The 25,396-nt window shown below is 42.8% G+C and overlaps 1 protein-coding gene across 2 annotated transcripts in view; it reads left to right on the forward strand.

The window, feature by feature from the left end:
- LOC105467743 (shisa family member 9) overlaps positions 1 to 25,396 on the forward strand; it is a 344,353-nt gene that overhangs the window by 278,590 nt on the left and 40,367 nt on the right. The window lies entirely within an intron of this gene.

The raw sequence follows: 25,396 nt of genomic DNA on the forward strand, positions 1-25,396 counted from the left end.
CGAAATCAAATCTCTAAAGTTACATTTAAATGTAACTTAAGTAGGCATGGCATTTTGTTTTCTACTAAAGTTACATTTAAATGTAACTTTAAATATCTTTTTTATAACTTAGCTTAATTTCTGTTTTTTTTTAAATAAAAACATGCCTAATGTTAAAAACCTCTGTTACTTGATTACAGTTTCTTTAGTCAATTTATTCTACCTTTATCCTTGTCCCTAAGACTTCATTTAGATTTGGAGGGGGCTTACATAGCCAGGGATATTTGGGGGGGTCTAGGTATGGCCTTTGGTCATTATGTGCCTACAGTCACTTCTGCTAACCAGTTTGGTTTTTGGCTGACATGAGTCAGCTGTCTTGACACCTGCAGAGGTGCCCATTTTAATCTCTTTTGTCTCTGATCACACTGGTCACACCACGCCTACTTCTCTACTTCCTTGTCCTGACCCCAAAGTCTGTCCAGATCTCACAGTCCACTCTCATTAGAACCTGGATCTTAACTGTTGCCTGATGCCACCACTCTTGTGTTTGATGGTTTTATGCCTTTCAGGGCCAAGTGCCACTCACAGACACTGGGAAGTCCAGCCCAAAACAGCCAGACAGACCCAGGAACACGGACCCATAGTGGGAGTTCTGAATTCAGCCAAAGGCTTGGCCCCCTCCCACTCACATAACTAGTTCCATCTCTGAGCTGGCTTTTTGACTCACCACTGTTTTTTTTCCCCCAACAAGTAAAATATAATTGCAGGCTTATTGTTATATTATAACCTCACATGGAGGAGTGGGTGGTAGGGTGGGCCGAAGCTCAAGACAGATAATGGCCTGTAGATCTGCAACCCTCAGATCACCCACATCTCTTCTCCCCTCTCTGTTCTTAATCTGATGTTGAGACAATAACGAGGCCACGATGCTGAGTCGCTGTTATTCATCCAAGTGGTTAACTCAGAGGCTGGGGAGGACACATGACTCCAATTATAGACTGTCTCTCAGCTTTTGATCTTTGAGGGCCCAGAGCTGGGGATCCCCTGAATTTGCTGACTGGGGAAAGCCTGATTCTCTCTGCATTTCATTTTCTCAGCTCAGCCCACCATCAGGAAAGAGCTGTGATCCAAGGTGAAACTCTCAGGTGTGGTTGGGAATTTGAGGGTTATGAAAATCTGCACTTTGTTTGCACCATGCACAGTGTACAGAACCCCCTCTCAGAGAACGCATTAGCAACTCACTTAATTGCTCTCTGATCTGTTTCCTCTCCTAGAGCCCAGATTCTTCATACCTTCTGGACCAGAAACAAAACCTAGCTCAGCAAATGCTCATCCATAGCAATACAATGTTTGGAAACTCAAAATCCCAGAATGGCTCTTTTGAGGTCTGGTCCTGTTGCACAAACTCTCCACAGAGACTCTGGCTGCCCTGTGGCCATCTGCTCAATAACGAAGTGCCACTGTATACAAAAATGGGTGGGGGAAAAAAAACAGTCAGTTCTTCATAATATCCCACCACATGTGAATTAGGCAAGACTAGTGCTCAATACTTCTACTTTTTAAAACAAAAAAAACCCCCAGAAAAACAGCACAATTGAGAAGCATATATCTACTCACATGATTTTCCCTCTAACTAGTATCTGTCTTGCTCACTAGATTATTGGCTCCTGGAGGCAGGAACTAGGTTCATGGTTTTGTTTGTTTTTGAAACGGAGTCTTACTCTGTCGCCCAGGCTGGAATGCAATGGCGCAGTCTAGGCTCACTGCAACCTCCGCCTCCTGGGTTCAAGTGATTCTCCTGCCTTAGCCTCCTGAGTAGCTGAGACTACAGGCAGTCACCACCACACCTGGCTAATTTTTGTATTTTTAGTAGAGAAGGATTTCACCATGTTGGCCAGGCTGGTCTCAAACAAACCCCTGACCTCGTGATCCACCTGCCTTGGCCTCCCAAAGTGCTGGGATTATAGGCGTGAGCCACTGCGCCTGGCTAGGTTCATGTTTTGTAACTGATGTTGTTCCAGTGCCTGGAATGATACTTTGCACATAGAGACATTTCAAAAATATTATTGAGTGAACAAATGAACGAGTGAATAATCACATCTATTTTGAGGTTCTTTAAAGAAGAGAAGGTACTTGAACTTGAAGAACACTTGTGAGCGCAGAAAAAGGAACTAGGTATTTTATTTTTCTCAAGTTGCTCAGAGCATTCTCCTCCATCCATGGATTAGCTGCAAGGATGGGTCAGGTGCGTGCACGGAGAGAGAAGTAATCTAGAATTCTAGAGAGTTGGCTTTCGTCTTGACATATTTGTAGGGTGACCATGAGTAAACTCATCCCTCTCTCTGGGTCTGTCTGTTTTTCTTTTCATCTGTTAAATTTTTAAGGGGACTGACAGAGTCTTCAAGGTTCCCAGTTCTACTATCTCCTGACAATGCTTCTGCCTCTCATCTTGGGCCCTGTGTTTTACAAGTTGCTTCCTCCAGTCATTCTCCAAGCTCCCACAAGTTGCTTCCTCCAATCATTCTCCAAGCTCCCGACACAGCAGATGGAGCTGGTGCCTGCCCACGACTGACAGATGAGCCTCATTTACAGCCCTCAACATTTAACCACTTGGCTATTTGGCAAAGTCATCTAGCTCCGAGATGCTGGGAGAGTCCTCCCCGTCCCCAGCAACACAGACAACTTCCCACTCCCATGTCTCTGCTAGTGCCGGGGACCTGGGAATGTGAAACAGAGAAGCCAGCCTCCAGCCTTGAGTCTACAAGGCCTTAGAGGGAAACCACATTTGAAAATAGTTATATTTCCCAGAGAGCAGAAGATAATGGGGAGGTGTCTGGACATACATTAGCCAGCTTGGTCTATTTCCAGGTCCAGTTTCTCAGAGGCCAGGTGTGGTTTTTTTTTTTTCTTTTCTGCCCTATTTAGTAATAATATCCATAATTCTAGAAAAGCCTAATGTTAAATGTAAGGTGGTCTGAGAACTGAAACAAATTTTCTTCCCATCTCAAAATCATTGAGTTGTTGATGTCTAATAACTCTATAACAACATCATCCCTCTAGGCCGGGCATGGTGGCTCACGCCTGTAATCCCAGCATTTTGGGAGGCTGAGGTGGGCAGCTGACTTGAGGTCGGGGTTTTGAGACCAGCCTGGCCAACATGGCAAAACCACGCCTCTACTAAAAATAAAAATGAAAAAATTAGCTGGGTGTGGTGGCAGGTGCCTATAATCCCAGCTCCTCAGGAGGCTGAGGAGGGAGAACTCCCCTTGAACCCAGGAGGCGGAGGTTGCAGTGAGCTGAGATCACACCACTACACTCCAGCCTGGGTGACAGAGCAAGACTCTGTCTCAATAAAACAAAAACAGAAACCGAAACATATCTCTAATGCCTGTTGAGTGCTGGCCCTGTACTAGTCATAAACATCTCTACATGCCTTGTCTTATTTTGTCCTCACAACACCATTAAAAGATAGATACTATGATTACCACTATTTTATAGCCGAAGAAACAGAGAATCAGAAATGTTAAGAAATTTACACAGTCATAGAGCTACTAGAAGGCAGAACCAGGACTCACATCTAAGAAAAATCACAGCCCTCTCCTTTCCTTCTCAAGTGATTGAGGGGATATCCTCTGTTAATACTCCTGCATCCTGACCTTGGCCCCAGTGATGGTCCCCTGGGAATGATGGTGGGGCTGTGGGAAAGGTGAAGATTCTCTCCGATCTGTTCTATGAATTAATGATTTTGAGATTTGGTGTGAAAATCCAAGAATCTATGACCCCATGAGAACATTAAAGGATGAGATGAGGCCATTGAATGGGAGCAGATCAGAATCCAAAGAGGGAAGGTCAGAGTGTAAAATTCCCTCTACCCTGCCTTCCTGGCAGAAGGATGTGGGTGGCAGAAGGATGTGGGTGTTTAATGATTGTGTTGACAGCAGGACTGAATAAGTGGGACAAGACTGGAAACGTTTGTTTAGGGGCTGTTACTTTAGGCTGATCTTGACCCAGGGCATTGATGATGGTTTTACAATGTGAGAGAGCTATCAGGTGGGTGGGAAGCTCTCCTGAGTGTGTGAGGCAAATGACCTCTGGTTAATCAAGTTTCTTAACTAAGATTGCCCGAGAACTTAAGATGTAGAACTCCACGAAGCAGTTAGGTCTGGACATTTACAATGTACATGGAGCATTTGTTCAATGAAGGTAGACACTGTTTAACACTTCTACGCTTTCAATACTTGGCTCCTATGAAAAGGTATAGATATATTTAGAGCCTCTGTCCCCTTTCTGGCTTCTAAGCTACACTGCCTATCCACATTCCTGTTGAGAGATATTTGCTGTGTTGACTTCTACGTGAGTCTGCCCCCATACCAGGTCACAGAAGTTTGGACCAGGGGTGCAGGACACCTAACCCAGAGGCAGCCTGTCCATGGCTGACCTTGGTGCTTAGAGTGAAAAAGATAAACTGATCAGCTGGGCACAGTGGCTCACACCACAATCCCAGCACTTTGGGAGGTCAAGGTGGGTGGATCTCTCGAGCTCAGGAGTTTGAGACCAGCCTGAGCAACACAGTGAGACCTTGTGTCTACAAAAAATTAAAAAATTAGCATGCATTATGCTAAGTGAAAGAAGCCAGACTCAAAATGCCAGATACTGTCTGATTCCATTTATAAGACATTCTGGAAAAGGCAAAATTATAGGGACAGAAGACAGAGCAGTGGCTGCCAGGTCCACAAAGGCCATCAAAGTGCAGACCAAAGGAATTGGTGGTGGGGGGGTGGGGGACAAAACCACTTTGTGTCTTGATTGCAGTGGTAGTGACAACACTCTATGCATTTGTCAAAACTCATAGATCCACCCCCAAAAGAATGAATTTTACTGTGTATAAATCATAAAGTAAATTTAAAAGGTTTTTTAAAAATATGTGAAGACATCACCCTACTTAGAAATGTACAGTAACTGCTGGTGTTCCAGAAACGGTGAGAACCCTCTGAAATAAGGGGCTTAAATGCAATTAGCTTAAGATGGGAATCCACAGCCCAGGATCTGAGGCAGAAAGTACAGCTGCAGAAGATAGGCTGAGCAGGGTGGCATGCACCTGTTGTCTCAGCTACTTGGGAGGCTGAGGTGGAAGGATTGCTTGAACCCGCGCGTTTGAGGCTATAGTGAACCATGACTGCATCACTGCACTCCAGCCTAGGTGACAGAGTGAGACCCTGTCTCAAAATAAATAAATAAATAAATAAATAAATAAATAAATAAATAAAATAAGTAAATAACAAACTGATCAAATGAGATCAATTTGTGGAACTGGAAAAACTAGAGACTGAGCCATCCTTATGGAATCAGGATTATCAACACTGCATGGAGTGCTAAGTAGGATTCTACATTCCATGTCCCAGGAAATGGATGTGGGGGATAGTCTCGTTTCCAAATGGAAAGTTATTCCTGCTTTAGGAGACACCTGATGGAATCATAGTCAATTGGAGTAACATTTGGAATCGTGCACTCAGTGTTAATTCACTATTTTTTTCATCCAAAAACATGTTCTGAGCAGTTACCATGGGCTAGATATTGTGCTGGATACTGGCATTAAACCAATAGGCAAAATAGATATAGTTATTGCACATCCAGTGGGGAAGACAGGTATCAATTAAATGATCCTGCAAATAAATATATATATTTTATAAACTATGATTATGGAGGAAAAGTAATGGGTTTTATTGTTACCATTATTTTTGTTGTTTATATGATCATAATAATAATTATAATTACTATGGTGGGTGGAGCAGATTTATATGGGAGATTAGGCTCAAGAAAGTCTTTCCTAAAATAAAATTATATATGTGTATATATATACCCACACACACACGTATATACAAGCAGAGTACAAAAAGATGAATGGGAAATCAGGAGAAGTGAGAACATTCTAAGCAAAGGGGAGAATGTGTGTGAAGGCTGTGAGGGGGAAAATCAAGTGTTCGAAGGTTTAAATGAGGGCTCAGCTTGCTAGGGGGTAGAGATCAATGGGAAAGGTAATGCCATGTGTCCGGAGAGGGTGGCAGGTGCGGGATCATGCGGGACCTTGTCATACATGTTATGGGTTTTGATTTTACTCTAAAGTGCAGCGGGAATTAGTTAAGGGGTCTAAAGCAGAGGAGTGATATCATAGCCTGTGTGTGTTAGAGATTACCCTGACTTGTGGGTGGTTAATGGATTGGCAGTGAGTGGGAGAAAGAGGTATCTCAATAGGAGGTCCAGGTAGGAGACAATGCTGGTTTCATCTAAAGAGGGGGTGATGGAGATGGGGAGAGGGGGGATAAATTTGGAAAATATTTTGAAAGGAGAATCTAAAAGTCACAACCTTTAAAATACCCTTCAGGTGTGCGTGTTGGGCAGGAAGCGATTCATGATTTACTTAGAATTATTTTAAGGGAACCAGCAAAGAATGAGGAGTGACATCAGGTGGAAATTCAGCAAAGGCTTTGTTCCATGCTGGCAATAAGTATGGTACCTAACAGCCATCAGGTGTGCAGGGATTGATGTGGGGAGGCAGAAATCGCACCAGAGCCAATGGTGACCAGAAGCTACATAGTGACGGAATATCTAGCAAGCTCAGAGTAAATATGTAAAGAAAATAATTGTGTCTGGGACATCCCAAGTTCTAACAATAGGTTTCACCTAAGTTGCCAGAGTATCTCTAATTTCTTTATCTTTGTGGGTTCATTTTTGCCAGATATTTTTTGAGAATGAGGACTTCCTATAAAATAAGTGTCATTCTTCTTATTTTATCAGTGAGGGACAGGGGGCATCAGAGAAGTTAAGTAACTCACCTGAGGTCACATAGCCAAAAACTGCAAGCCTGGAGCTCATTGTATGAAACCATCCTCTTGGTTTAGGAATGTTTAGCTGAAAGAAGAACTTTTCCTTTCCTCTTTGGTCAGGGATTCATATCACTTGCCGCTGTTTAATTTTCCAGCAGGTCTCAGTCTGTCCACTAATGGTGATGGTGACTGGTTAGATTTATAACACTGAGTCAAGGGTATAAGGGTTCTCTTTTTCCTCTGATGGCCTAAGTTATAGTAAATGTTGGGATTGCAGGTTAAATTTCTTCTCATTTGATTTCTTATAAAGTTGGAAGTGGAGCTTATGCAAATCTAGTGTTTCAGATTTACAAACTAAGATGTTTTTCTGATGTCATTGCTATGTACGGAATCATTCTATAACTTAATACACAGTGGACACAGACCTCCACTACTGGGTGGAAAAAATGTCAACATCACTTTGCAAAAAGTGCATTTGAGAGAGGGAGATATTGTGATGACCATCTTTGGAAACTTAGTAGCTTAAAACAGCAACAACAAAAAACAATCATTTTATTATCTTCCATAGTTCTTGGAGTTGACCCTGTTCAGCTGTGCAGTTCCCACTCAGGGTCTGTCACGCAACTGCAGTCACATGGTGAATGGAGCAGAAGTCACCTTGAAGTTGCTTCGCTTAAATGTCTGGCAATGGATGCTGACTATCATTTGGAACTTCAGCTAGGGCCGTTGGCTGGAACATCTACACATGGCTATTCATGTAGCCTGGGCTTCCCTACAGCATGGCCACTGAGTCCCAAGAAAGCAAGTAGAATTGCCTGGCATTTGATGACCTAGACACAAAATTTACAGGGCATAATTTCTGCCATACTCCACTGGCCAAGGCAGTTACAAAGATCTGCCTAAGTTTAACAAGAAGGGCCACAGACCTCTGCCACTAGGTGGAAAAAATGCCAACATCACTTTGCAAAAAGTTCATATGAGAGAGGGAGATATTGTGATGGCCATCTTCAGAAAATACAATCTGCCACAGATAGGTATAGATTAGGTAACACACTTGGAAAGTGTTAACACTATGTATTTGTGTACTTAGAAACCTTGAACACTTTCACCTCAAAGTAATCCATGGCTAGTGTTAGTAATAGAAGTTGTAGTAAACAAGATCTCTTCCCCATGTACTTTCTGTTCCAGCTTCACTGATTTTCGTAAGGTTCCTTAAAAGGCATAAAATGCTTCTTCATGGTTCTTTACCTTCATCATTGTAGTTTCTTTGCACAAGAATGATCTCCCAACTGAGAGCTTGAAGATTCAAGAAAACCTTCCTTGAATCCTCCGGATACATAATTAAGTCTCTATAAAGTGCCCTATGTTGGCTTCCACAACTATGTTTTCCTTTGTGAAGAACTCTTTTAGGTTCTTTTTTCATAACTACCTATTCTTATGTCAAGTATTCAGTGTACTCTTATCCTTCTGAGGATACTAATTACACTTACTTTAAGGTCCTGATCTAATTGCTTTATTGGCTCTGTTTCCATGGATTTGAATTCTTCCACTTTTTGAGATGATCTTTCGTATTTCATGGTGTTGCTATTATCTTCCAGTTAGTGACCATGGATTGGATGCGAAGTTTTGTGATTGTGGTTCCTTGTTGACTCTGCTGGATTTGTTAGCATTATCTCCTTGTGGGAGAGATGGACAGAAGCTCTTATTACTGGCAGTTTCTTATCCACAGTCTGGGGGGAGGGACAGGAAACGTCACTCAGGAGACGGTTGGGCAGGTAGTCTTCTGGGTGGGGGCAGTTTTTCCTAAGCACCCTCCTCTACCCAGAGGATTGTCCCTCCAATCCAAGAACTCTCAGTCGTAGTAGCTGCCTCACTAAATTGAGAAGCCTGATGGTTTGGGAAGAGGCAGGATGATTTCCGATCTACTAACCCACCTATTTCCATTCCCGTGCATCACATAACTAATCACCTGTAAATGTCCTCGCCTGCTTTTGTTTCCAGACTCTATCACCGCCGGGATGTTTGAGCCTATCTTCTGCAGCTCTACTTTCTGTCTCAGTTTCTGGGATGTGGATTCCCATCTTAATCACATTTAAGCTCCACATTTCAGAGAGCTCTCACTGTTTCTGGAACACCAGCAGTTACTCTACGTTTCTAAGTAGGGTGATGTCTTTACATATTTTTTAAAAACCTTTTAAATTTGCCTAGATTTACGTATAGTAAAATTCATTCTTTTGGAGATGGATCTATGAGTTTTGACAAAAGCACAGAGTGCTGTCACTACCACTGCAATCAAGACACAAACTGGTTTTGTTCCCCCACCACCAATTCCTTTGGTCTGCACTTTGATGGCCTTTGTGGCCCTGGCAGCCACTGCTCTGTCTTCTGTCCCTATAATTTTGCCTTTTCCAGAATGCCTTATAAATTGTATCAGACGGTATCTGGCATTTCGAGTCTGGCTTCTTTCACTTAGCATAATGCATGTATTAATAACAGTCCATTCCTTTTTAATTCCCGAGTGTAATCTGTTTGTATGGATGTACCACAGTGTGTTTATGAATTCACCAATTGAAAGATATTTGTATTGTGCTCAGTTTTTGGCAATGATGAATAAATCCACTGTAAACATTTATACACAGGCTTTGTGTAAATAAAATTTTTTATTTCTCTCTTTTTTTTTTTTTTTTTTTTTGAGACGGAGTCTCGCTCTGTCGCCCAGGCTGGAGTGCAGTGGCCCATCTCAGCTCACTGCAAGCTCCGCCTCCCGGGTTCACGCCATTCTCCTGCCTCAGCCTTCCGAGTGGCTGGGACTACAGGCGCCCGCCACCTCGCCCGGCTAGTTTTTTGTATTTTTTAGTAGAGACGGGGTTTCACCGTGTTAGCCAGGATGGTCTCAATCTCCTGACCTCGTGATCCACCCGTCTCGGCCTCCCAAAGTGCTGGGATTACAGGCTTGAGCCACCGCGCCTGGCCAATTTTTTATTTCTCTTGATTACCCAGGAGTGAGATTGGAGGATCATATTGTAAGTATACTTCTAACTTGAAAAGACACTATTTTCCCAAAAGAGCTATAGCATTTTACATTCCCAACAGCAAGGTGTAAGAGTTTCACTTGCTACATATCCTAAATTGAGACTTCACATTGTCAGATTTGTGTTTTTGTTTTTGTTTTGCTTTTTTGGTATTCTTATAGATAAATAGTGATAACTTATTTTTGTATTATTTATGCATTTTAATGTTTATTTTTTATATCTCTGTTTATTTGTTCTTAGAAACAGGGTCTTGCTCTATCACTCAGGCTAGAGTGCGGTGGCACAATCATAGTTCACTGTAGCCTCAAACTCCTGGGCTTAAGTGATCTTTCTGCCTCAGCCTCCCAAGTAGCTGGGACAACAGGGACATGACACCATGCCTGGCTACTTAAAATTTTTTTTTTGTAGAGATGGGGGTCTTGCTGTGCTGCCCAGGTTGGCATTGAACTCCCAGCCTCAAGTGATCTTCCCACCTCAGCCTCCCAGAGTGCTACAATTATAGTCATGGACCGCCAAGCCTGGGCCATTTTTTATATCTTGATTAACATTTTTAGAAATTTGGCATAGGAGGGCTTACAATAAGGCAAGCCCCAATTTGAAACAGATGCTGCCTCTAATCTTTGTACCTGCTTTCTAATAACCTCACACATATTACAAGGAAATTGTTTACCTGTCTGTTTCCCTCACTGGGCTCTGAACTTCTCAAAGGCAGGAGTGAGTCTTGTGCATTTTTCTTTCCTCAGTACCCAGAATGATACCTAGCCTAGAATGGACACATGGTGGTTATTTGATAAGTGAGTTGTTCATGAATACATTTGCCCAATCTCTAATTAGAAAGGATTTGATTTACTCGACAATTACCACCCTGAGCATTTTCAGAGGACAATACAATGGTTAGGTTGTTTTTATCAAGGATTGAGTTTTTGAAAACTGGGACTCTTATGGGGAAATGAGATAAGATGTGACATTACAGAGCACTTCTGCATGCCAAGCACTAAGGGTGATATTTTCAGGACATATCTCATTTTACCCTTCCCTGAACTCCATGGTAGTGAATTGGCTGGGACAGAGAGAACACTGGCTTTGGATAAAGCTGATTGTGTCTCTGCGGCTTGTGACCTTGAGTAAGTGGCTCAAAGCCTCCCTTTGCCTCTGTTTTCTTATCTTCAAAATGAACACAATAATGCCTGGTTTATCAAATGGGTTTGAGAATAAAGGACATCTATGTGAAGCACATGGGTGTGTGTGTGTGTGTGTGTGTGTGTGTGTGTGTGTGTGTGCATGTGTGAAATTGTGGGGGAAAAAAAACCCATGAAATTTACTATCTCAACCTTTTTTATTTTTTTGAGATGGAGCCTCGCTCTGTCATCCAGGCTGGAGTGCAGTGGTGCGATCTCGGCTCGCTGCAACCTCTGCCTCCCGGGTTCAAGCGATTCTCTTGCCTCAGCCTCCTGAGTAGCTAAGACTACAGGCAATCACCACCACACCTGGCTAATTTTTGTATTTTTAGTAGAGATGGGGTTTCACCATGTTGGTCAGGCTGGTCTCGAACTGCTGACCTTGTGATCCACCTGCCTCCACCTCCCAAAGTGCTGGGATTACAGGTGTGAGCCGCCGTGCCCAGCCATCCATCTTAACCATTTTTAAGTGTACACTTCAGTAGAGTTTAGTACATTTACATTGTTGTGCAACCAATTTCCAGAACTTTTTCGTCTTCCCAAACTGAAACTCTGCATCTACTGAACAGTAAATCCCAATCCCCGCTTCCCCAGCCCCTAGTAACCACCATTCTACTTTCCATCTCTATGAATTTGACTACTCCAGGGACCTCACAGAAATGAGATCATATAGTATTTAGTCTTTTTGTGACTGGCTTATTTCACTTAGCATAAATAATGTTGTCAAGATTTGTCCATATCATGGCATAGGTCAGAACTTCCCTCCTTTTTAAAGCTCAATTATATTCCACTGGATGGGTAGACCACATTTTGTTTACCCATTCATCTGTCGATGGACACGTGGGTTGCTACCACCTCCTGGCTGTTGTGAAGAGTGCTGCTGTGAACCTGGGTCTGCAAATACCACTTCAAAATCCTGCTTTCAGTTCTTTGGTGGGCCTGTGTCACTGACTTCCCCGTTTCCCCCATTCCATGTGCCCCAGCAGACTCTGGAAGGCTAATTAATTTGCCTATGGCCTGACAACTTATGCCTTCCTGGGGCAGGATTGGAACCCAAGTTCTCTGGCTCTGTATGACCCATTCTGTCTTCACAGCCTCACTTTATCTCAAAACTTCTCAGGAGGTGGGATGGCACCTTGAGGGGCAGTGAAGGCTTCTTTTCTTTTTTCTTTCCTTTTTTTTTCTCTTTCTCTCTTTCTTTCTCTCTTTCTCTCTTTCTCTCTCTCTTTCTCTCTCTCTCTCTTTCTCTCTTTCTCTCTCTCTCTCTCTCCTTCTCTGCTTCTCTCCTTTTCTCCTTCTCTCTTTCTCTCTCTCTCTCTTTCTCTCCTTCTCTCCTTCTCTCTTTTTTTCAGGCAGAGTCTTGCTCTATCTCCCAGGCTGTAGTGCAGTGGCACAATCTCAGCTCACTGCAGCCTCCACCTCCCGTGTTCAAGCGATTCTTCTGTCTCAGCCTCCCGAGTAGTTGGAACTACAGACGGACACCACCACACCCGGCTAATTTTTGTCTTTTTAGTAGAGACGAGGTTTCCCCATGTTGGCCAGGCTGGTCTCAAACTCCTAACCTCTAGTGATCCCTCTACCCTTGCCTCCCAAAGTGCTGGGATTACAGGCGTGAACCACTGGGTCCAGCCCATCTGGAGAACTTTTGAAGGTCTAGAAAAGAGTGAGACAGATGATAGTGACCTTTGCTGTTAATTTCATAACCATTCACTTATACCTTTTCTGATAGATCCTTAAACATGAAATTTCAAAGCAAAGTAGGGGAGATTTGCACCCTAACTTCAGTGGGGTTGTGAGTGGACAAAATGTACAAGGTTATCGACAAAGTAGCATGCTCCCACACGCTGACCATGTGCAGCTTCAACCTAGATGTGATGCAAAGTGAAAATTTCATGAAAAAAATAGCCTGATATGGAATTGTCTAGAAGTTCCTCCAATCCCTGAGTAGAGATGTTCTTTCCTAGAGACTTGTTGTAGATCACGTTTCATCCTCCAACCATGGGAGAAGTGTGCTGTGTTATTACCTGATCAGTGTAGTACCTTTATTTTGGGGGCAAAGCTGAGCCTCATTTTTCTCGTTTGTTATACTGCTTTCCTTTTGTGTTGTCATTTGCTGTCCCAGGCATCAAATGATCCATAAACAAAACACTTAGCCACTGCACACACATTCCAAAAAGGAGCAACCAAATTTCAGAGCAACCAAAATGTTGCTAACCCAGCCCATGAAAGCCCATGCATTTTTCTTGGAGCAATGTCTAACGTTTAGGTAAAGCAGCTTGCAAACTGCCTTGACATAGCAGGTGCCTGCAAAACATTTTCTTTTTTTCTTCCTTTCCTGGGTTAGAATTCAGATCTAGTAAGGAATGAGGCTAAACACTGGAAATGGAATGATGAAGGAGATGGACATATGTCCTGACCTCAAAAAGGTGTGGGGAGGCTGGGCATGGTGGCTCATGCTTGTAATCCTAGCACTTTCGGAGACCGAGGTGAGAGGATGGCTGGAGCCTAGGAGTTTGAGACCAGTCTCGGAAACACAGCAAGACCCCATCGCTACGAAAATAAAAAACATCAGCCAGGCACAGTGGTGCGTGTCTGTAGTCCCACGTACTCAGGAGGCTGAGGTGGGAGAATCGCTTGAGCCCAGAAGGTCGAGGGTGCTGTGAGCTATGATTGCGCCACTGCACTGCAGCCTAGGTGACAGAGTAAGATGCTGTTTCAGAAAAAAAAAAAAAGAAAAAAAAAGGTATGAGGAAAACAGGAATTGAAAATAAATGAAAGTATAAATGTGAGTAAGGAAAAAAAGGAAAAGGAATGTTACAACATAATATTGAAGTCCTATCACCCAGCACCCCCAGAATATGACTTTATTTGGGGTAACTGCAGATGCAATTAGTTGAGATGAAGCCACCCTGAGGTAGGATAAGCTCCTAATCCAATATGACTGGTCTCCTTATAACAAAAGGAAATTTGGACGCAGACACACACGGAGAATGCTGTGTGAATACAGAAGCAGAGATCCCCAAGCCAGGAAGTGTCAAAGGTTGCCAGGTAACCATCAGAAGCTAGGAGAGAATCATGGAGAAGATGACCCCACATCACCCTCCCAAGAAACTATCCCTGCTAATACCGTGACCTCAGACTTCTAGCTTTGGGGACTATGAGATGATAGATATATGTCCGTTGTTTAAGCCACTCCGTTTGTTGTTCTCTGTTGTATTACCTTAGCAGATGAATGCAGGGAGCTACAGGAGTACTTAGTGAGGGGATGAAGATTAGGGAGGTCCCTTGGTGGGCATGGTAGAAGGAGGATGCTCAAGGCAGAAGGAAGTTTCTCTCCATAGAGGTGGCTCAATGCTGAACCTCCAGACTCTTCCCGATATGTGCTAGGGACAGCTTAGCTTGGTGGAAGAAACATCAATGTTCCTATCACACAAACCTGGCATCGAATCCTGATGTTACAACGTGCTGTGTGACTTTGGGAAAGCCACTCAACTTCTCTGAGCTTTGGTTTCCTTCTTTGTAAAATAGGATTGTTATACTTAGAGATACGAGGGTAAAAAGTTTTTATGTGGTTAATGTGCCTTTTTATTTGGCCCTTCTGAGTACATGACTTTTGTCTGAGTTAGCCTGCGGTAACCATCTGCTTTGGAGAGAAAGGAGAGAGAATGAAGTGGAAGGCGTTTGTTTAAGCTGAGACCTGAAAGATGGCTCAGAGTTAGTTTGGGGAAAACATAAAGGAGAGCAGAGGATTTTGCAGAAGAAAACTGTATTTTTACATATGGTTAATTGTTACATGACAATTTATCCTAACGAGCTTGAGTATCTGGTGTCTAATCTCCTCCTAACACATTAGAACTGCCAGTAAAGAAGGCTGCCTCTCACTATGTGGCTGGTAAAACAGACTGACAATGATGGAAGACAAAGGAATACTACACAATAGCAGGAATTAGGAGGAGGGGGATGCAGAGGAAGGAGAAGAGAAGGGGCAGAAACTAAACAGCCATAGCACGCTGGGGCTATTGAGTGAAGGGGCAAACATCTCCTGTAAATAGTATCTCATTAAATTGGATGAAGTGGCTGCTGTGGGCATAAAACACCCTTTAGTCTTTAGAATGATGATGCTGAGCCACCAAGGGTGAGTTACGGGATGTTAGCGATGTTCTGTTTCAGAACTGATAACAATACATTGTGGCTTCTTTGTCAACATATACATGATGCTACTTCAAATCAAAATTGAACTCCTTCTCTTCTTTTTGCTGCCTTTAGAACTCTTGCAGAATATTGATGAACAAGGCCCCCCGCCTTCTAAAACTGGATTAGGTGGCCCTCTCCTGTGCTTGTGCAGGAACCTCTGTTTGGCTGCATCACAGCATTAACGTTGCTGATTGTAACTAGTCCTCCATGTCTCCCGCCATGCTGCGGATATACCTCCTACCCTAGACTGTTATCTATTTGCAGCACAACCGGGATTTTGAAATGAATCTCTGTCCCCCAGAGCCTGCATAAAAACGGGCTGAAAGTGAGCATTAAATAAATATTTAACAACTCTAGTTTTAAAATATTTCCATCCTAAATGGTTCAAAGTTTTTTTTTTAAGTTTTCATGTTTAAAGATGTAAACTCTTGAGTAACACCAATGCCTCATTTTCCAAAGGTTTTATGATTATATATGTGTTTTTTTTTCTTTATTGCAAATTCCTGCTGGTCTCTCTGCCACCAAGATTCAATATGATTCAATTCTCCTTCTACAGAAACCTTTTCTGATGCAAGCCTAGCCTGCTATGTTCTCTTTCGACAAATTCAGGGTAATTTTGAGTTGGACTGGATACTTTTTTTTCTCCTTGCTTGTGGACAGAAAAAAACCTACATGGTATTTCAAACTATAATTTTAAGGTTTTCCCTTAAAAATGTTGCTGGCATAAAGATTTGGAAAGGTTAGAAAGAAAAACAGAGCTAAAAGCCAGAGCTCTGTTCTGATTTCTGAATGTCTATTCTCCTTTTTTGTTCTTATGAGACTAACCAGTGCAATTGGCCCCAGCAGGGACATCTCCTGCCCATTCCCTGTCATTCGTCTGGTTTTGAGGCAATGGAACAATCTAGACTATGTCCAAGAATTCTGAGCCCAGAGAGGGTCTTATGGAAACTCAACACCCTCTTTTCCTCATGGCCACCCGTTATGTTGTCTTGGCTTTCGAAACAATGGGAGGCAATCAAGCTTTAGCTACCATACACTGGATGCTTACAATGTTTCCGAGCACTGCTAAGCATGGTGTTCATAGTGTCCTTGAACCTCACAGTAACCCCATGAGGAAGCTGTTATGGTCCCAATTTAGAGCTTAGAAGACTGAGGCTCATACAGGCTTTATAACACACCGCAAGATGCTGGGGGTAAGTGGAAGAGCCAAACTTTGAGTCCAAAATGGACTGACTCAAAACTCCATTCTTATTTCATTATGTTGTGCTGGATGGTGCTGTCTGTGGAGAGAGGGATGGTTGAGGCCACATCACAGGGTATAGAAGGTGTGTTGCAAACCGTGGAGATGAAGAAGGTCCATGGGCAGGACCAGTGTGGCCTCGTGGGGTAGGCAAAAGCACGGTCCCTCTTGAGTATTGAAAGCTTTAGTAGAATTTTATATGAAAAAGACACCAGCACTTGTATGTTCATCGCAGCACTATTCACAATAGCAATGTTATGGAACCAATGAAGTGGAAGGAGTGAGGGTTGACTGGATAAAGAAAATGTGGCATATACACACCATGGAATGCTATGCAGCCATGAAAAAGAACGAAATCATGTCCTTTGCAGCAACATGATGGAGCTGGAGGCCATTTTTCTAAGTGAACTAACTCAGACACAGAAAATAAAATACTGCATGTTCTCACTTATGAGTGGGAGCTAAACAGTAGGTACGCAGGGACATGAAGATGGAAATCACAGACACTAGGGACTCTAACAGGGAGGTGGATGGGAAAGGAGTGAGCATTGAAAATTACCTTTCAGGTACAATGTTGACTATTTGGGTGATGGCTACACTAGGACCCCAACTCTGACCTTTGTATAATATGCCCATATAACAAATATGCAGAAATATATATCTAAAATAAAATAAAATGGGGAAAAAAAAGCTTTGGAAAAATTTTATGAGATTCTTTAGTAAGTGGTATAAGAGCTAGGAATTGTTAGCTAAGCATAATGCCTGGAACAACATAGACACTAAAATATGTGAGGAAGAATGGATGGTTGAACGAAGCTTGAGAGGCAAGGACGTAGGTAGGTTCCACCAGGAAGCAGGGTATTTCTAATTTGGGAGGAAACTTGTTTATTATCTGCATAGAACAGTAAGTTCTGTTCTCTGGATAGAAGAAGAAACAGGCCGAGGCGGGCAGATCACAAGGTCAGGAGATCGAGACCATTCTAGCTAACATGGTGAAATCCCGTCTCTACTAAAAATACAAAAAATTTTCCGGGCATGGTGTCATGCACCTGTGGTCCCAGCTACTTGGGAGGCTGAGGCAGGAGAATCGCTTAAACCCCGGAGGTGGAGGTTGCAGTGAGCTGAGATAGCACCATTGCACTCCAGCCTGGGTGACAGAGTGAGACTCCATCTCAAAAAAAAAAAAGAAGAAGAAGAAGAAGGAGGAAGAAGGAAGGAAGGGAGGGAATGAGGGAGGGAGGAAGGAAGGAAAGAAGGTAGGAAGGAAGGAAGGAAAGAAAGAACGAAAGAAGAGGAGGAGGAAGAGAAGAAGGAGGAAGAGAAGGAGGAGAAGGCGAAGAAATGAAAAAGCATAGATCTGGCCAGCGGTTTTCTCATCTGACTGGGAAATTTTGCAGGAAGAAAGAAGTTATTCAAGACAGAAGGAAGTTTCTCTCCACAGAGCTGATTCAAGGCGTGGTTCAATGCTGAACCTCCAGGCTCTTCTTGATCCATTCTGGGGGCAGCCTAGCTTGGTGGAGGAAGCATCAATTTTGCCATCAGACAACCTTGGCATCGAATCCTGATACTGCTATAACATGCTGTGTGGCTTTGGGCACTCAGCCTCTCTGAGCTTTGGTTTCCTTATTTATAAAATAGGATTGCTTTACTTAAGAGATACGAGGGAAAATTGTTTTTACCTGGTAAATGTGCCTTTTCCTTTTTATTTGGCTTTTTTTTTTTTTTTTTTGAGATAGAGTCTCACTCTGTTGCCCAGGCTGGAGTGCAGTGGCGTAATCTCAGCTCACTGCGACCTCTGGCTCCCAGGTTTAAGCAATTCTCCTGCCTCAGCCTCCCAAGTAGCTGGAATTACAGACATGCGCCACCACGCCTGGCTACTTTTTGTATTTTTAGTAGAGATGGAGTTTCACCATGTTGGTCAGGCTGGTCTTGAACTCCTGACCTCAGGTGATCAACCCGCCTCTGCCTCCCAAAGTGCTGGGATCGTAGGCATGAGCCACCGCACCCAGCCAATTTGGCCTTTCTGAGCACATGGCTTTTGTCTGAGTTAGCCTGTGGTAACCATCTGCTTAGGAGAGAAAGGAGAGAGAATGAAGTGGAAGGAAACCCAGTCCACGCCACTGTGTAGGGCCCATTGCCCCATCGTGGCAGGTTCTGTGGTAAGACCCCAGCTCTTGGGGTATCTGGTATCTCACAGTCATTGGGGAGCACCAATCAGGCAACCTTTTGGTTAGATTATATCACTCTGTTTCTTAACTGGCTCAGCTGCCCTGTGACAGCTCAGAGCTTCACTAAGAGCTCCTGCCAGAGTCTCAAAGGAAGCAGGACAAGAGACTCCCGCCTCAAGCATTTCCCCCACCCTGAGTCTGAAACCCAAAGAGGGAGAGACAGGTGACATGATCTTAGTCTTCCTCCTCTCTTTTTCTTTTCCTTCTCACATCCTCCCGAGAACTGGAGGAATCAGACACCCCATTCCATTCCTCTCTGGTCCATTCTTGTAAAAATCCTGTGGTCTTGCCAACCAAGTCTGGTACTTAATATGCTGAAAGGTGGAGATTAAAAAAAAAAATTTAGAACAAAACACCTTCCAAAAACAATAGTGTGACTTCACATTGTATTACTGTCTGGCTGCCAAATCATTTCTGAATGTTAGAGATTTGAATATTACCTCCTTCAGCAGCAGTAAGCAAGTACCTAAGTCCACAGATTCTAGACTGTCAGGTTCAAAGAATAGCTCTGCTATTTCAGGTGACTTAACTTTGGGCCAAAGCTCTCCGTGCCTTGGTTTTCTCCTCTACAAAATGGGGTTGATAATAGTATCTCATAAGGATGCCTGGGATAATGCGATTAGTTAGTATATAGAATAGTGTGGAATATCTCATAACGCCTTTATGTTTATTATGTATACAAGTGTGTCTTCACCTTCCTCATCATTATCAACATCATCATTTTTTTGTGTGTTACTTCTGTAATAAATCCCAATTTCCCAACCCTACCCAGGCATATGGAAGTCATGGGCCATCCAGAGCCAAGCCCACACACTCAGGAAGACAAGAAGAGAAAAACACATTAATAACTTAAAAAAATACATAGTCCATAAGCACTGTGTTCTAGTTGATAAAGTTGTGTCCCATAAGAATATGGGTTAACAATTCTGATGTTGCTATAATTATATACTGGAATTGAACAATTAACAATTGGATGGTGGATAATGGGAGCCAGGTTTATTATTCTTGGAGTGGGAGTTTACAGATAAGTGAGGGAGGAAGCTAGAATGATTCGTTTGACAGTGAGTAAGAGTTAGAGACATCAGGGTGACTTCATGCTTAGGTTAATATAGACACGGATAGTTGCCTCTGTAAATCTTTGTAGATATGTGTGTATATACATATGTTAGCATACATATCTAAATTGCCTTACCTTGTTAGTGTAGAGGGAGTAGAAGCAACCAGCACACCTGGCACCCAGATTTTGGTTTCTAATATTATTCTCCAATAAAATGAACCAGGCTCCTTAAGGAAATGTTTGATCCTTGGACCAGGATAACATATCTATACAAGATGAGCCTGGGGAATCTTGTATTACTAGAAAGTTAGAAAATTTAAAAATGAGGGGGTCTGTCAAAGGACCCCCTTTGAAATAGTTTCTGATGCTCAAATTTGGAACAATCTGAGCAACAAAACAAATTTAAAATGGTAGTGAATTATAACCCAAAGTATAAAATACATATCCATGTGTCTACACTGATACAAATACATGATTGAATCAATACATAAGTGGGGAAGAAGAGACAAATCTTCCATGAGGAATAATTCCAAATAGTTTATGTAGATATTCTTTCCACTCAGGGAGGTAGAGCATAACCCCTACTCCTTAGATATGGTGTGAATGGCACACAGTGACTTCTTTCCAAACAGTAAAATATGAAAAAAGGGGAAAATAGAATAATTTTATAGAGGAGAAACCTGTCCAGTACTACCTAAGCCAGGTGATAGTTTAACATCAATAGCGATGAGTCATCATAGTATGTACCTTTGCTATGTTACGATGAGAATGTCACTTTACCTCGGTGATTCCCCTCACCTCCAAACCCATAACTCCAATCTAATCATGAGAAAAATATGAAACAAATTCTGTTCGGCCAGGCACAGTGGCTCATGCCTGTAATCTCAACAATTTGGGGGGCCGAGGCAGGCAGATCACCTGAGGTCAGGAGTTCGAGATCGGCCTAGCCAACATGGTGAAACCCCGTCTCTACTAAAAATGCAAAAAATTAGCTGGGCGTGGTGGTGTGTGCCTGTGGTCCCAGCTACTCAGGAGGCAGGAGAGTCGCTTGAACCCGGGAGGCAGAGGCTACAGTGAGCTGAGATTGTACCACTGCACTCCAGCCTGGGTGACAGAGCAAGACTCTGTCTCAAAAAAAAAAGAAGTCCATTCTACAAGATATCTGACCCTGTACTCCTCAAAATTGTCAAAGTCATCAAAACAGGGAAAGTCTGAGAAACTGTCACAGGCAAGAAGAATCTAAAGAGATATGACTAAATTCTGAGTTTAATGTGGTACCTAGATATTTTGAAACAGAGAAGACAGACATTAGGTAAAAACTAAGGAAACCCAAATAAAGTGTGGACTTTAGTTAATAGTAACATATCAATATTGATTCACTCACTGTAACAAATGTACCATACTAATATGTTAATAATAGGGAAACTGGGTCTGGAGGATACAGGAACTCTCTGTACTATCTTTGCAGTACTTTTGTAAATCTAAAACTCTTTCATGGTAAAATGTTTTAAAAAATTCATTGTTTGAGGCCAGGTGTGATGGCTCACACCTGTAATACCAACACTTTGGGAGACTGAGGCAGGCGGATCCCTTGAGGTCAGGAGTTCAGGACCAGCCTAGCCAACATGGCGAAACCATATCTCTACTAAAAATACAAACATTAGCCGGACATGGTGGTTCACACCTGTAATCCCAGCTACTTGGGAGGCTGAGATGGGAGGATCACTTGAAACTGGGAGGCAGAGATTGCAGTGAGCTGAGATCATGCCACTGCACTCCAGCCTGGGTGACACAGTGAAACTGTACCTCAAAAAAAAAAAAAAAAAAATATATATATATATATATATAGAGAGAGAGAGAGAGAGAGAGAGAGAGCGTGAGAAGCTCTTTACCTACTGTCTGGAACATGGTGTGTGCTCGACAGAACAACCCTATTTGACCATGTAGTACCTTTCTGGGCTACTCCTCCTTGAGATATACTTTGAAGGAGTCACTATGTTGCCTTTCCTTTAAGATGAGCCAGAATGGTCTAGTTTCTGACAGTTAATATTTGTCTCCTCTGCACGGAGAAACTTGGAGCATTCTCTCAGTGTTTGTAACTGAGCATTTTTACCTTAACTGGCTCTATCTGAATTGTATCCATTTTATTTCCCTGTTTAGTAACTAAGATATACCACCTAACAACAGGAGTTACATGGTGGCTACCTTGGTGCAAGTCTGCCAGATGCTTCCAATTAGAGTAATTGTATCTTAACCTTCTTTGAAGACGATTGTGGGATATAGGAGGTTCCTTCTCTGTCTTAGGAAGGAGAGCACAGGACACCATCAATTTGTCGTTTGCGGACCAAGGGTCTGCATGGAAAAACAGCATCACAGAAGGGCAAGTCTTCATTAGTTATTTCGAAGGGTCATAATGAGTTGCGCTTATAATGAGGTGGGGAAAATGTTCTTGTGGCATTGGATAAGGAGTACCTTTCCACAGAGGTGGGTAAGATATCTCTGGGGATGGGGAATGTCCAGAAGGGAACTTCTGAGAGTGAGACATGTTACTGGAGTCCATCTATTGCTATGACTGTGGAAAAGAAATTATGTATGTGGACTGGGTGAAGTGGCTCACGTCTGTAAGCCCAGTACTTTGGGAGGCTGAGGCGGGCAGATCACCTGAGGTCAGGAGTTCAAGACGAGCCTGGCCAACATGGAGAAACCCCGTCTCTACTAAAAATACAAAATTTAGCTGGGTGTGGTGGCACATGCCTGTAATCCCAGCTACTCGGGAGGCTGAAGCAGGAGAATCACTTGAACCTGGGAGGCGGAGGTCGCAGTGAGCTGAGATCACTCCACTGCACTCCAACCTGGGCAACAGAGTGAGACTCCATCTCCAAAAAAAAAAAAAAGAAATTAATATGTGTGTGTATATGTATACATATATACTTGTATGTATATGTACACATGCATACATACATATATATACACACACACGTACACACATGCATATTTCTTCTCTCAGCTTGGTAAGGGAAGGATTTGCAGATTATAACCTAGATCTCATTCATGCTTCATTTTTTCACTCATCCTATTGTTCTAGTTTTCTTGGATTCCAACCTGGGCTTATCTCCAATCTGCATTTTTTTTTTTTTTTTTGTTTCTCCTCCCTGGCTGAATATATTTGTGGAAAACTCACAAAGCAACTGAGTTGCCAGGTCTGGTCTCTATCTTCCTGTCCAGTGAAATGAAAATGACATTTAGAAAACCTAGTCACAAATGTCTGTTTAATAAATTTTGATTGCTGCCCTGAAACTGGATTTTAATATTTCTGAATATTCAGTGCTTGGAAACTAGCAAAAAAAAAAAAAAAAAAAAAGGCTATCTAAAACTGCCAGAAATTTGCTTTATGTGGTTCTTAATGTGAAACTGGAAGTGCAACTTCGGGGTGGCCTCATTTCTTCTTTTGAAGGGGATCACTTTGGTGGGGTTTTATGGTTGTGCCTACTTACATTAAAACTACTCACTGCCCCTGAGGTGTCTCAGGACTTGGGAGAAATAATCCAAAAGCAAATACTTTATAAGGGAATATCATGTATTCTGTTTAATAATATAAAAGTGTGTCCCAAGATATTCCGTGAGGAACACCTCTGTAGAATTATTTTTTTTTTCTTTAACAAAGTGTTTAGCATTTTCTCTGGCAGATCTGGAAACAGGGTTTGAGCCTAGTAGGTTGAGTCTGGGACTGACGGATCAAACAGATGACCGAAAGGACTTATAGTGGAGGATAACAGGCTTTGAAGGTTCAACTCTTTGATTAGACAGTCTAGTGTTTGGGATGCATTTCCAGGGGTAGGGGTGCCTGCCATTGAGACATTAGCTAGCTTACTAGCATCCTTGGGCACGCTCTATGCACGACTCAGCCAATTTGTTGTTTGAAATTTCTGCTGTAGCTCTGTAGAAAACTGAGGGGCAATACCTTTTCCATTTTAAGGCAATACCTGGGTTTGCTGCATGGACAGCCTTCCCCAGTTTCAGCTTCCCCGAGGAAATCCAAACAACAATTGCCTTAATCAGAACTCTACATTGCAAGTGGCAGGAACCACAAAACACACTCTTTAGAAAGGGGCTTCTCTCTCTCCTCAGCTTCTTTCCTGTGGGTGTGATTCTTACTCTTTCATAATGAAGAAAGATTTTCTCCACATGTTAGCTTCATATTCTCTTGACTTCATGGCCTTTTCGTTGTTTGACTGCAGTGTTTCCAAGTAGAAATGTTGATGGAAGAACTCTGATTGGCACAACATAGATCACATGCTCTCCTCTGGTCCAATCATTATAAGAAGGAGGTACTGGGATTGGTCTGATTCAGGCCCATGCTCACTTCCGTGGCCAGGGGTCTGAATTACTATAAAGCACAGTGAGCCCTTGCTATTTGGGCACATACTCACCTGCTTTTCAACTGCCAGCTCTTACATCCCTGAGCGAGGGTATCTCTGGCCACTGGAGTTTGCTTTGCCTGTGAACATGGGAAGTTGCGAGTGCTAACGAATTAATGTCTCCCGGAAGCAGCCCTCAACCAATGACTAATAGGAGTTTGTGTGTAAATACTAAGGGCTCCTTTGCCCTTGGGGTGACATAATTTTGAGGCATGCATTCAATACCATTTTCCAGAATTCCAGAGTGGGATTAAACTCCAGTCGACCACATTGCATCTTGCTTGGCATTGCACTCTATTTGCTTCTTGTTCCCTAACTCCCCCATCCTTTTGCTACAAGTATTTCCTGAGATCACCTGCCAAATATGCTTGCATTTGAATCCTTTGGTATGCTGCTTTATCGCCACTTGAGTTGTGTGATGAGCTGCCAATCATGGTAACTGTCTTAGTTTGTGTTTCCCCAGAAGTCACTAAGATAAGACTGTGCACAAAAGCAGTAGCTATCCACCAAAAAATATGTCATGAAACACACACACACGCGCGCACACACACACACACACACACACACACACACGGCAGCATACAGTGAGAACTTAACAGTAAGCCATTTCCCACCAATACTTGGAAACAAAACATGGCTGGCCTGACATGCCCAGGGGAAGCAGACAGGAACCCTGGTGGGTTGGCTTTGGAGAGGAGAATGTCAGAGGATCTTGGGTTCCAAGGTATAGTGAAAGCCATACTTTATCAACACCTTTTCTACTGTTACTTTATTAATCCTGGGACTCTCCCATGGCAGCTGAATCTCAGCCAAAAAGCTATCATGGTGGAAGGATACATGCGTCTTTCCAGACGTTGGCCAGAGACTGGGTTATTTGGCACTTATGTTTGGCGACATTCCCATTTAACACTTGGGCTTGTGTCATGGCCCATGCAGGTCAAGTGATAAAAATACTCTCCCTACCCTCATGCCTCAGCTCGGGTATCCCTGCCTCTTTCCGTTTGGGTTTATTGGTTTCTAAAGCCAAACATTTTTCATATACATCAGGGGTTGAGTTATCTAAAAGCAAAGCCTGGGAAAGGGACTCAGATGCATGTGACTCTGAGGGAGTGCTCTTCAGGTAACAAATAAATACACACCTCTAAGATTATGAGGGAAGCACCTTCGAAAGGTTAGAGAGCCACACAAAAATGGGGTTTCAGGTAAGGTCCAGATTCAGGGGTTGTCAAACTATAGCCCTGGGTTC

This window comes from Macaca nemestrina, chromosome 18 (assembly GCF_043159975.1).
Source record: "Macaca nemestrina isolate mMacNem1 chromosome 18, mMacNem.hap1, whole genome shotgun sequence".
Taxonomy (NCBI): Eukaryota; Metazoa; Chordata; class Mammalia; order Primates; family Cercopithecidae; genus Macaca; species Macaca nemestrina.